Source organism: Pinus tabuliformis, chromosome 2_2 (assembly GCF_031772625.1).
Source record: "Pinus tabuliformis cultivar Carrire ecotype Pingquan chromosome 2_2, CPIR1, whole genome shotgun sequence".
In the NCBI taxonomy this organism is placed as follows: Eukaryota; Viridiplantae; Streptophyta; class Pinopsida; order Pinales; family Pinaceae; genus Pinus; species Pinus tabuliformis.
In genome coordinates, this window is record NC_142300.1 from 840,263,317 (window position 1) to 840,276,856 (window position 13,540).

The 13,540-nt window shown below is 41.4% G+C and overlaps 1 pseudogene; it reads left to right on the forward strand.

Moving 5' to 3' along the window:
- Window positions 1-12,554: 12,554 nt before the first annotated feature.
- Window positions 12,555-13,361, forward strand: LOC149195587 (BTB/POZ domain-containing protein At1g21780 pseudogene; annotated as a pseudogene).
- The last annotated feature ends 179 nt before the right edge of the window (window positions 13,362-13,540 follow it).

Genomic DNA, 13,540 nt, shown 5'->3' on the forward strand with positions numbered 1-13,540 from the left:
GCATCGGAGTTCACACTTCCTCCACTACCTGTCCTTGACATCTTTCTTGAGTTGACTGTGCGCACGTGTGGGTGACATCTCGGATGAGTGGAGTCAACTAGATGAAGGTGGCCAAGTTAACTGGCCACCTTTCCCTCGTTCAACCTCAACCATCTCGTTGCTTTTGCATGCCTTCTAATTACACAAATGCAAACAGAGGAGTGGGTTAGTTACTTACCTGTGACCCGAATGTATTTGTTTTGAGGTGTTGTGGCTCTCTCTCTGCTGCATGCCTTTATTTATTTCGATGCATGTTGTCTCCTTGTTGATGTGTGGTTGAGTCTTGTGCAGGTTCTTCTCTGGCTGGGTCTGAGCTTCAGGTGCATTCTCAACCTTCATATGTGCATTCTCCTGCCATTGGTGCTGGGTTTTGATGGGATCAGTAGCTACAGGAATTCCTACAGGAGCTCTTGTAGTTGTTTCTCCCCTTAAAAATTCAGCTTCTCTTTGTGCTTAGAGCTTTAAGGATGATTCCAGAGGTATAGATAGAGATGGAGAGGTAGTAGGTAGGTTTCAGGTGAGGTGGATGGTGTTGTTTCCTCTCTTATTTTTTTGTTTTTTTCGTTTCCTAAAAAATTGTTTTTTCCTGTGTTTTTCTTGGACATGAATAATACTGATGCTTGGGGTGTGATGCAGGCTTGGAAATGATGGCAAAGAGGTTTGAAGACTGTAGGAGGGTTTATAGGTTCTTCATGAAGCTTCTTTGTCCCTCAAACTGCCTTTTATATCCATTTCTGGCTCTCTGTTATTCCTACAGGACCCTCCTGTAGAAAACACAATTTTCGAAAAAGAAGCACAGTGGGGTGAAAGAAATGCCAAAAATGATGGAGAAAAGTGTGGAGAAGGTAGGATAGGTTCTGGTGTGGATGTCAGGATTCCCTTGGCACCTTCTTCTGCTTCCTATAGTCCTCCTACAAACCTGCAATGCAAATTAAAATTCTTTTTTTTTTCTTTTTTTTTCTTTTTTTTTTTCTTTTTTTTAATAACTAGGGTGCCTCAGGGAGGTTTTCAATCTAATTGCCTGCCCTAGGTGCCTCCAAGGGAGTTTTTCACCCAGGGATCTTATTCCTTTTTCTCTTTTTTTTTTTGACATCACTGGGCCGCCTCAAAAGAAGTTTTCAACCCAATGATGGGACTCAAGCACCTCATGGAGGTTTTCACATGAGTCCTTATTTTTTATTTTTATTTTTATTTATCTTCAGTGAGTGGGTGAAGTGGAGGCTAAGAGATGCTCCACTACCATCACTATCTTATTCAAATCTTCAGTGAACTCTCGCTTGGAGAGGGGTTTCTTGTAGACTTTCAACTGGTGTCCATTGACAAGCATGGGGATGGCCTCATCATCAATGGTTCTGATCACAACTGAGCCATTGTCATTGCATTTCTCCACGGTGTAGGGTCCCAACCATCTTGTCCTCATCTTGCCTTTGGAATCTTTGTATCTCAAATCATAGAGTAGTGTCTAATCTCCTTCTTGGGATTGCTTCTCCTTGATATTTTTGTCATGCCATATCTTTCTCTGAAGATGAACTACCTTTGTATGGAGAAGGGCCTACAATCTGTGTTCATCCAATTCATTGAGTTGAAGTAATCTTTCTTTATGTGCACGGCTGAGGTCTAGGTCCAGCTGAGCTTCCATCCTTAGGGTATTGAATTCAAATTCTATTGACAGCAAAGCCTTCTTCCCATAGACCAGCTCATAGGGTGTGAACCTTGTGGTGGTCTTCCATGTTGTGTTGTAAGCCCAAGTGGTTTCAACTAATTTGTCTGCCTAGTCTTTTCTGTTGTTACTCACTGCCTTGGTTAGGATCCCTTCCATTGCTCTGTTAGTGACCTCCACCTGCCCATTGGCTTGTGGATGGTAAGGGGTCGAAGTCCGGTGCTTGATTCTATGATGTATGAGCAGGTCTTCAATCAAATTGGAAGTGAACTGACTGCCTTGATCTGTGACCAACTCTCTTGGATACTTGAACTTGTAGAATATGTTTTCTCTCAAAAGCTCAACTACTTTTTCCTCTGTCGCTTCTTTGATTGCTTTTGTCTCTGCCCACTTTGTCAGGTAATCGGTGCACACAATGATGTATTGTTTTTGCTTTGAAGGAGAGCTGATAGGACCCACAAAGTCCATGCCCCACTTCTCAAATGGCTCAAAGATCACTTGAGATTGCATGGGCATCTCATCCTTTGGAGTAGGTTTCCCCATCCTTTGACACCAATCACACTGGCTAGTATATCTCCTCACATCCTGATGAAGAGTGGGGCAGTAGTAGCCTGCTTGCAATATCTTGAAGGTAGTTCTTTTTGCTGCAAAATGGCCTCCACAAAGCTCGTCATGACAGGTCAGGAGGATGTCAAAGACTTCCTCCTCCTTGACACATCTTCTCAAGATCTGATTTGGGCCAAGTTTGAAGAGATTGCCCCCAATCTAGGTGAAAGGGGCGTTTTTCCTTACTATCTTGCTCTTCTCTTTTGAGGACAGGTGTGGTGGGAACTGTGCTGAAACCAAATAGTTTGCTATATCAAAAAACCATGGAGAGAGTACTGAGATAGAAAATAGATGTTCATCTGGCATTTGGTCATCCACCATTCCTTCTTCTCCTGCACGCAAATTTACTCTAGACAAAAAGTCAGCAAAAACATTTTATTTACCAGGCTTATCAATAACGGTCAAATCAAACTGTTGCAGTAAAAGAAACCATCTAATAATGCAAGCATTTACATCTGGTTTGTTCATTAAATATCTAATTGTAGCATGACCAATGTGCAAAAAGGTTTGATAGCCTGTGATATAATGTCTAAATTTGTTTAAGGAATGCACGATAGCTAGGAGTTCCTTCTCGGTCACTGTATAGTTTAACTCTGCCTTTGACAAGTTTTTGCTTATAAAGTATATGGCATAAGGTAACTTTTCATCAATTTGTCCTAAGGTTGCTCCTATTTCTTTGTTCGAGGCATCTGTGTGAATGTGGAAAGGTAGGGCCTAGTTTGGGCCTCTCAGAATTGGGGCAGTCACAAGCTTGCTCTTCAAGGTATCTAGGGCTTCTTGACAGTTTTCTGACCATATGAACTCGACATCTTTGCCTAAGAGGCCAAACAAAGGAGAGGCTAGCTTGCTGAAATCTTTAATGAATCTCCTATAATACCCAGCTAAGCCTAGGAAACTTCTGACATCTCTCACCTTTTGAGGAGGTGGGACCCTTTGGATGATGGCAATTTTGTTGGGGTCCACCTGCAATCCCTACTGAGATATTGCATGACCTAACACTGTCCCTTTAGTCATAAAAAATTCACATTTTTCTGAACTGAGGGATAGGTTCATCTCAATACACTTGTCTAGAACTTTTCCTAGGTTAGATAAAGCTTCCTGAAAGTCAGAGCCATAAGGAGTAAAGTCATCCATGTATATCTCTACTACATCATGAACTAATTCAAAAAATATACTCAATACCGCTCTTTGGAAAGTGGCTGGAGTGTTACACAAACCAAAAGGAAGGACCCGGTATGTAAAGGTACCCCAAGGATAAGTGAAAGTGGTCTTATCTTGGTCTTCCAGGATGATTTGAATCTGATTGTACCCGCTAAACCCATCTAGGAAAGAGAAAAACTTTTTCCCTGCCAGACCGTCTAACACTTGATCTATGAAATGTAAAGGAAAATAGTCCTTTTTAGTGGCTTTGTTCAATTCCTGATAGTCAACACAGATTCTCCACTTACCATTTTTCTTTGGCACTAGCACCAAAGGAGAGACCCATTCACTATCAGAGATGGGATAGATGAATCCTACATCAAGCAATTTCTGCAGTTCTTCCTTAACAATATCTTTAAGTGCTAGATTCATCCTCCTTTGAGGCTGCCTAACTGGCATGCAATCCTCCTTTATGTATATATGATGAGTACATATTGAAGGGTTCTCTCCCTTCATCTCCTTATAACTCTAGGCGAAGTCATCTAGTTGTTTTCTCAGTAGGCTACACAGTTCCTTCTTCTAGGAAGTGGATAGGGATGGATCGATTTTCAAGGTTCTTCCTGGGCCAAACTCTATATTTTTAACATGGAGAAAAGTGGAGTCGGCCGCACAAAGATCAGTTGAGGGGTTGTTTTGGGTTTCTCTTACTATGTCCTCTAATGGTGATACACTGGGAGGTGGATTCTGAATCAGATTTTCAATCATATCATCCTCATCTTACTGTTTTCCCCCCATGGTGATTTCTAATGCACAAAGCGGTGCAGAATAAACTTCATCCTCATCTTCCTCCTCCAACCAGAGAGGTAGATCATGTTCTAGCAAGGGTTGGGCAGGAGGATATAGGATTAACTGCTTGGACATGTGCCCATTCTTTATGGTCATGTTCCTAGCTCGACAGCTGATGTAGGCATCGGCGGTAGCCAACCAAGGTCTTCCCAGAATGAGAGGATACCCAGTGAGCTTTGCCTTTGGCTAGATAACTAAGAAATCAGCATGTACTCCCAATAATCAATGGAGACCATCACATCTTCCACAATCCCCTCAGGGGTCACGGTGGAGTGGTTTGCTCACTGTAGCACAGTCGTGGTCTTCCTCAAGGAGCCCTGGAGGTTAAGTTTGAGCATTGTGTCCTTTTTCATCACATTAATGGCAGCTCCCAGATCAATGAAGGTATGTGGGATAATGGTGCCATTGATGTGGACATCAACTACTGGGCTTCCAGGGTCTAGATATTTTGGACAGATTACCTGCCCTAACATCAGGTCGGACAGTTGTCCTATGACATTGATGGTTGGGGCATCTCTCTTGCACCTCCCTGGATGCCTAAAGCACTTCTCTTTGATCAACCTATTGTAAATAGGCACATCCTTTATGGATTGCAGAAGTAGTATCTTCACACATAAATGTTTCAATTCTCCCAAGAGTTCAGTTTCTTCTCGGGTAGGTTGGACTGTCATGAATAGTCTCTTAGGAAAGGGTGGAATTGCTTTAGGTTCACTTTCCTCTTTATCTTCCTCAACCTCCCTAGGTGGAGGCTACCTATCTGGGAGAACTTTCCCAGATCGCAAGTTAATTTCCTAAATCTCCACAGCATAATTTGGGCATGATGGTTCCCCACTATACACTTGTTGAGCCTATCTGTTGTTCGGGTTTGGATTCGGCTGGGCAAGCATTTGGGGTTGCTTTGGTGGATCAAGAGGTAGCGGTTTTGGTTGGGCATGTGGTGGAGGCAAAAGAGTAAGAAGGGAGTTGTATTTAGGCCTCCACCCCTGATGAGATGCATTCCACTGAGGTTTTGGCTGAGCATAGGATTGAAATGAATGGGTGGCTGGTTGGGCATGATATTGATATGGGAAGGACCAAGGAGGAGGTGTGGACCAGGAAGGATGAGCAGGAGGGCCCCAAGAAGTTATGGAAGTGACTTTTTTGGGGTTGTAGTATGCCTGATATGTCCCTTGCATCCCCTGCTGGTATGGTCTAGGTCCATGCGGCCTCCTTTGGTTTATGTAATAGAGTTGTTCAGTGACTCTCTCAGCCCCTTAATATACAGCTTTAAGTCCGGGTAAGGAAGGGCACTTATCTGTAGAATGATTTTCTTCACAAACTGAAGAAACCTTTATAGAGATCAATGGGCATTCATTCCTAGGATGCCTCCTAGTGCATCTAGGGCAAAAAATGGCCAAAACGCTCTCTACTTCTTCTTGTTTCCTTTTGATCTGTAAGGTATCCATTTGCATGGCAAGGGTCTGCAACATCTCACTCTTGAAGTCTTTCAGCATGTTTCCAATTTCTCTTTTAATGGATGAGTTAGAGGAAGAGGTACTGGCTATGGGTTGACTCCCCCTACCTTTCTTTCTGTCTGCTCTAGAATGGTTTCTAAAAACAGTCTTTATGTCCTCATAGGATAGTTGGTAGATGTCTCCCCTGACCAGTAGATGGAGGGTGTCTAAAAGATCTTCCCGAATTCCCATGAGCAGGACCAACTTCAGAGGCTCAGGGTCAAGTGTACACTTGGCCCTTTTGTAACTGAGTTGGAACCTCTCTTCGTAGTCCTCCAAGGACTCATCACTTCCTATGGTCATTTGGAAAACTTCTTCTTTAGTATCTTTTGACCTACAATAGTCTTGATACTTGTTGTTAAAGGCTTGTTGCATCTGAGCCCAAGTTGTGATGCTATTGCCAGGTAATCCCATGAACCAGCACAGTGATGCATCCTTGAGAGTAGAAGGGAACAGTTTCAACATTTGCTCATCTTCTGCATAGTCATAGGTTCGACAGATGACAACAAACTCAAACAAAAAGGTGTCAGGATATTCTGTAGTCAAACCATGGAAATGAGGTAGGGCGGAATAGCTTATATTCTTCATTTTGGTGTCCCCATTGGTCTCCTGAATGGGAAAGGTACCCTCTATTCTCTCTATATTCCCCCTAGCATTTCTGTGTTCAGCCATTGGCTCCAAAGGAATGTTTTCTTCTTCTTCTTCCCCTATATATTCTTCAAATATGTCTTGCTACTCACCTAAGGGTTCTTCTTGATCCCAGCCGCCGAAGAAGAGAGAAGGTTGGCTATGTGAAGCAGTGGGGGTGTTGGGCAAAAATTTTCCTGAGTTATCTCTATTCCTACGAGGCATGAAAGGAAATATTTTTTGGTTGGTTTTTGTTTCTTTTTCCCCACACTGATAGTACCTGTAGAAACTGAAATTGATTGAACAAAACAAATTGCAACTAGCTGAAATGAACTTGATGAATAGAAATTTGCAGAATTGAAGAGGAAAGCAAGGAAATGCAGAACTGAAGGAAAATGAATGACTAGTCTACTTTTGCTGAAATGAAATTTGCAGAATTGAAGAGGAAAGCAAGGAAATGCAGAACTTGAAAGAAGAGAAATGACTAGTCTACTTTTGCTGAAATAAACTATTAGCATAATGTTGCAATAGAAAATAGAAGAAAGCAGTAATCACAAAATACTCTGATGCTTCCCCGGCAACGACACCAAAAAGTGGTGAGCACCAGTATTGTAGCAATAATGCTGCAACTCCTAGGCTGCCTACTTTACTCTTATCAACCTGGTAGTTCGTAACAAACTTGGAAGCGTCGGTGTTGTATGCACAAGTACTAGTTCTTACTGCAGGTTGTCACTTGGTCAGCTGGCACAAGATCACTAGGAGCTCAAGCCAACTTCTATGGATTCCAGAAGAAGCTCTATATGTGATGAAAGGAGAGAAAGATTACTCTACAGATGCTACTCTAACTGCAGAAAGGAGAAAGACTGAAATGTAAAGCAAACCTAGTAAACCCTAATTAACCAACTAATCCTACTTTTGCAGAAAGCACTATGAAAACCATGAAAGAAATGCCATTACCTACTCAAGGAAGTAAACAACATCTAACTAAGCTATTTCTAGAAGTAAATAAGCAAAAAACATCTTTTTGGATTTTTATGTATTTTTATGTGAAATTGACATGCATGTAATTTATTGTGTGTGAATGTGGCAGCGAATAGGTGGCGTTGGAGGGTGGTTTTGGGACTTGAGAGGATGTAGGATGGTGTGGATGGGTCCTAGGAGGTCTCAAGTGGCCTTTTGGAGGCTTTTCCCACACTCGGCCTTCAAAAGAAATCCTACAGGAAAATCTACAAGAGGACACAGGAAATCTACAGGAGGAAAACAAGGCAACTACAGGAGGCCTACAGGAGGAGGCCGAGAGCAGTTTTCACTATTTTGAGGGTGTGAGAGTGGGTGGAAAAGGTGGATGAAGGTTGGAATGAGGTGTTATGGTGCCTAAGGTCTACCATGAATCACCGGGAGAGAGGAATATGATTGGGTTTTCTCAAGGAGAAAGGAAGAAGTTCTATGGAAAATGCAGGAAACTAAGGCAGAATTGAGGTGAGGTTTGGGTGAACTATAGGGCATGGATCAGATGGAGGATGTGATGGCTGATAAGCTGGCCTAGTGCAAGAAGAGATCTGCTATAAAAGAACTGACAGTCAACCAATAAGATCAAGCAAGAAATGAGATGAGTGCATCTAGAAGAACATAGTTTTGCATCAAAATAGTCTAACTATGATCTATGAAAGGAAATGCTGAGAAATGTTGCAAGAAAGGAAAGCATGAAAGAAGATTATTTCAAATAAAGAAGTGAGCATTATGAAGAAAATCTGAAGCAAAGAAAAAATGGACTATTAACCTACTAAAAAACTACAAACACTAGAAGTCCTATGAATGAGGAAAATCTGTGTTTTTGGGGCAGCAAGAGGGTCTTTGCCTTAAATCATGGTCTCAAAGGGAGGAAGAGAGGCCAAGGCACTATTGCTAGCCTTTTGAATCTTCTCTTTATCATTGCTTAACCTACTATAGAAAGCACAAATGGAAGCAAACTACTGAATCATCAAAAGCAACCTATTCTTAACCATAAAAGAAATACATCTGACAACAACCTAATCTACAAATTGAAAGAAAACATACAAATACAAGTAAAGAGGAGCTTGGCTACTATGATTGGGCCCTAACCCAAGAGCTTCAGCCCTCTGAGGTAACTCAATGCTATCTCAAAAAGGATTCCATCTTTATTTCCAAAACAATAGCAAGATTACATGAACTGTCACAAAATAATAAGCTTGAAGTTGAGCAGAGTTTACATAAGCAAAAATCCAACAAAAATCCGGCCCTAGTGAGGCCCTAGGCCTCTCTGCTTATACAAATGAAGCTACCAACATCTTCCTTAAAATCAGAAAATCATACAATAAGCTAAGAGAATGGTTGATTTGACTAGGTTAGGAGGTAAAATGAGCCCATATAATTACCCATTTATGAGGCTCATCAGTCAGGATAAGTTAGATCTCTTCTTCGAGCATATTAATAATCAATCTAACTCCATAAAGTTCACCATGGAGAAGGAAGTTAATGGATGCCTGCCTTTCCTTGATGTCCTCATTTCTAAGAAAGATGATGGCTCGTTCTCCCATCAGGTTTTTCGGAAGAAGACTCATACTGAGTAGTATCTTCATGCCAGTTCCCATCATTTCCCTACTCAGAAGTTAGGCGTTCTCTGCACTTTAGCTACTCGTGCTAAGAGGGTTTCTGATGGGGACCATTTTCCCAAGGAGAAATCCCATCTCCTGAAGGTTTTCGCCAATAATGGTTATAGTAGGCAACAGGGTCTTAAGGCTTTTCTCAAAGCTGACAAGAGTCCCAAAGTTAAAAAAGACCCTGGCGATCGTATCTCTGGAGTTCACCTCCCCTTCATCCAAGGGACGACCGACAGGATTGTGAGAATCCTTAAGAAGCATAATATTCCCTCAACCTTTAGACCCCTTAACACCATTAGGAGTTCCTTAAAGTCGGTAAAGGACCCGGTGGACCCGAAAGATATGAAAGGTGTTTATATCATCCCATGTTCTTGTGGAACATCTTACATTGGTGAACAGGGAGGTCTATTAATCAAAGGATTAAGGAGCACGTTGCTGATATTAAGCACAATAGAACTCGCTCTTCAGCCTTAGTAGAGCACGCAGAGAAGACTAAACATCATATTTGCATTGAGGAGGCTAAGGTCATTGCGAAGGTTTCTCATTTCCATCACCGTAAATTTAGGGAAGCCATAGAAATTGAGAAGAGGCCTAGTAATCTTAATAGGGATGACAGATGGAAGATTAGTAGTTGTTGGGTTTGTTAGACTCAGTCTTGTCAGTCCTCTGTCAGAGTCAAATTCACCAAGGTTCATTTCTCGCCATTTGCAGTCATCAAAAGCCATTTCGGTCAAAAAGAGTCATTTTACTTCTTGAGTCCAGGGTTTTGTCTCCAGAAATGTGAAATAACGCTTGCAGGCCAGAGGGAGGTTGAATAAGTCTCTTACTTCAAGAGTTTCATCATCAGTAATGCTCGAAAATGATCCTTCTCCAAAACTCTGTTTTGGAGAAGAAAGCGACAAATTTGTTTTTGTAATAAATTTGCATTTTAAAGTCTTCCATCATGGAGTACTTCGAATACAGGCCCTGGTCATCTTGCTAGGTCCAATAGCTCCATCAGTCTATGTAAACAGGAGGACTTATCATAAGTATTGAAAGTTCCATAAATAAGATGGCATATTCTTGATTCTGTTGAAGCTGGAGATCTACAGGATAATGCTGCAGCCATGTCAGATGTTGGAAGGACAGAACTAAGATGAACTCCACCGATTAGAATATATCGTTTCCTTTATATGAAGATAGAGAATGTACCATGTGGCTTATTCAACGGAGGATGACATAGCTACTGTATGTTGCTTGGAGAAAACTTGAAGAGCAGATACATCTGGAGATAAAGAAACTTGGAATATCTAAAAGATTTCCATAGAAAGAAACTTCACTTTTAGAGGGAAACATTTGTTTCAAAATCTTGCACTTTGAAGGTATTAGAAGCCCCTGGCGTAGCATTGTGAAACATCATATTTTCTAGGGTACTATCGGTCTTTTAGACATGATTCGAAATCACATATAGGACTGAATAATAGCATACTCGTTAATTTCACTTGTTTACTTTGAGAACATTATTCTCCAAATAGAGGGAAAATGTCATAATGATCGTAGATAACTAGAACGACTATATTTGGTACAGTCAGAAATTGATGAATATTTAGAGCTGATAATCATCACAATTCCAAAGGTTAAGCAAGATCAAAATTGTGTCAATATTGTAAAAGACAATTTAGGAGAATATGCTCGCAATTGTCTGCAAGTCTCATGGAGGGGTTGAAGCACTTGAACTGTATGATTGCTGTGGTAGCATAAGGACAGAAAGAGGTCTTCATGGGCTAGCAAGTGCCCAAAAAGAAAAAATTAATGGAAGGTTCCGTGTGATTTGCCTTGAGGACTTAAGGTCTTATGAGGGGGGATTCAATGTTGGTGATCCACAAAGGAAACAAGGATGAAATTGGGTGTGCGGCGCATAGAGCACATGGCGCGGCGCACATGGGCCGCGCGGTGCACTGGGTGCTCCTCCACCATGTATTTTTTGCACTAACACGGCGCACTCACCAGGCGCGGCGCACTGGGAGTGCGCGCGACGCACAGAGCCTCCAAAGAATTCTTTCACCAGTTCTTCTTCAAATTTCCGAAATAACTCAAAATTTTCTGCTACAAGCCGGTTTTATGCAGAGAGCTTCGAGCTGTTCAGATGAAACATTAAATATGGTTTCATGCCAAACACAGCTGGAACGCAGTAGCTATTGGAACACCGTCAAAATAACAATGTTGGTCCCGAAAATAGACAGACACATCATCATTACAAAATCACGATCTCAGGGCTAGTGATTCGTTATCCAATTACGACTGCTTTTTGAAGCATGGAGTCTTCAATCTTGATCCCGCATACATACAGGGAACACTTTTTGCTTGTAACAAGAGGTTAATGATACTGAAATTCTACAAAAGGTGAAAATCTCATGGCTCAATTGTAGTAAAGCCTTAGCTAATCACCGTTATTGTTACTTCTACCCTGCTACAGATCTGTATCTTCACTGCATGGCATATCAACCGATATGGGTTTCGGCTAATGTAACCACCTATAACTTCAGCGCACATGACAGTTTTGAGGAAATCCTCCAAAGTGGATTCCAAATTACATGGTCGACACCCCAGGATTGTCTTCAGTGCCAAAACGCTGAAGATTTGTCAGCACAACCTGAAGGAAGATGGATTGTATTGCTACGATGGTGGATCGGCAATTGATTCAAATTGGATCTTCGTAGAGGCAAATGGTATCAGTCAACCAAGCGCTCCACCCCAGGTATCTGCCAAACCAAATGGTACCTACGAAGGAAGAATATTACCAAAGAAAACATCGTCAAAACATATGGCAGAGATAATTTTTCCACTCTGTGCTGTGTTTAGCATAGCAGTACTGGTTTTCGAGATAATGATCCATCGTCAAATTTGTTCTAAAAAGTCTAGCATTGATCAACAGCAGAGCGTTCGAGCATTTATGGATCCCCTTCACTATACATCTCCCCCGATCGATAATTTCTTAAATTATTATTCCTCACAAAGGCCCACTAGATACTCTTATGCTAAGATTAAAGCTTACACAAAAAAATTTGGCAGAGAAGGTTGGCCAAGGAAGTTTTGGAACAGTTTATAAAGGGAAGCTTCCAAGTGGATATCCCATCGCTGTCAAGATTTTGGATGAATCGAAACAGAGTGAACAACAGTTTATAGCAGAAGTAGCTACAGTGGGGAGGACATATCATGTTAACTTGGTGCGCCTCTTGGGTTATTTTGTGTAGAGATCCAAAAGAGCTTTGGTGTATGAATACATGACAAATGGTTCCCTGGACAAGTATATCCATGGAAGCCTTAGAGACAAGTTGGATTGGAAACAGTTGTATTCAATTGCAATTGGTACAGCTCGCGGTATTGCATACCTACATGAAGATTGCAATAATCACATCTTACATTGCGACATAAAGCCTCACAATGTCCTACTTGATGCAGATTTTTCACCAAAAGTTGCAGATTTTGGTCCTGCTAAAATATCAGCTAGAAAGAAAAAGGAACTAAAGAAGAGCAACAAACATGACTGAGTCAAAGGTAGAGACAACTGCAAGGCTTGCACAATGGAGGATTAAAATCTTGGGCTCCTGCTCTTACCGGAGGTCTGATGCCTTCAGAGTCGGAATCTGGAACTGGCACTTTTCAATTGAGAAGAACAGGTATCTATATATTCGTCTTTTCCCTGAGCCTGGTCGCATTTCTAAAGAACAACCACCAATTGCAAAATTTGTTCTTCGCATATTTAATATAGGAGTAAGTCGATGACCTTGGACATCACCAGTCTATGATAAGTTGCTCTGCAGCAGTGAGGATTTTGTGTGGCCTATAGCTTCTAGCTTTCATGGACGTTTTATAATTGATGTAGAGTTCCTGGACCTGAAAATTGCTACCATGATTGGTGGAGAAGCTTGTTCAATATGGCCCAATGAAGGAGCAATGCAGCGTCAAGCAACTAAGGGTGCATTAAAATGCCTTTGTCGTATGTTGGATGATGATATTCACACGGATGTAATTATTAATACTGCTAATGGTAGTGTTAGAGCACATCGGGCTGTTTTAGCAACGCGATCCCCTGTTTTTGAGAGTATGTTCTTGCATGATCTCAAAGAGAAAGAATCATTGATAATTAATATTGAAGACATATCTATGGAAGCTTGCATGGCTCTTCTAAGCTACATCTATGGAGGTATCAAACATGAGGACTTTTGGAACCATAGAATAACTTTATTGAGGGCTGCTGATAAATTCGGCAGAGGCCATGAAGGAATCCAAGGTTCCAGATATACTAAATTTGATGGATCTGTCGCTAATTACAAAAATTGGTTTTAAACGAAAAAAGAGAAGGTGAAAGGTCAAACGCCCAATTAAATGAAGAACACCTACCACAGCCGAAAATAGGAAATGATGGTCTATTTCTGACTTCAGTTACAATTTCAAAGGGATTGACACCTACATATGTCGCTCTTCCAGATCCAAGCAAAATGTAACACTGCTCCTTTAGCGATCGA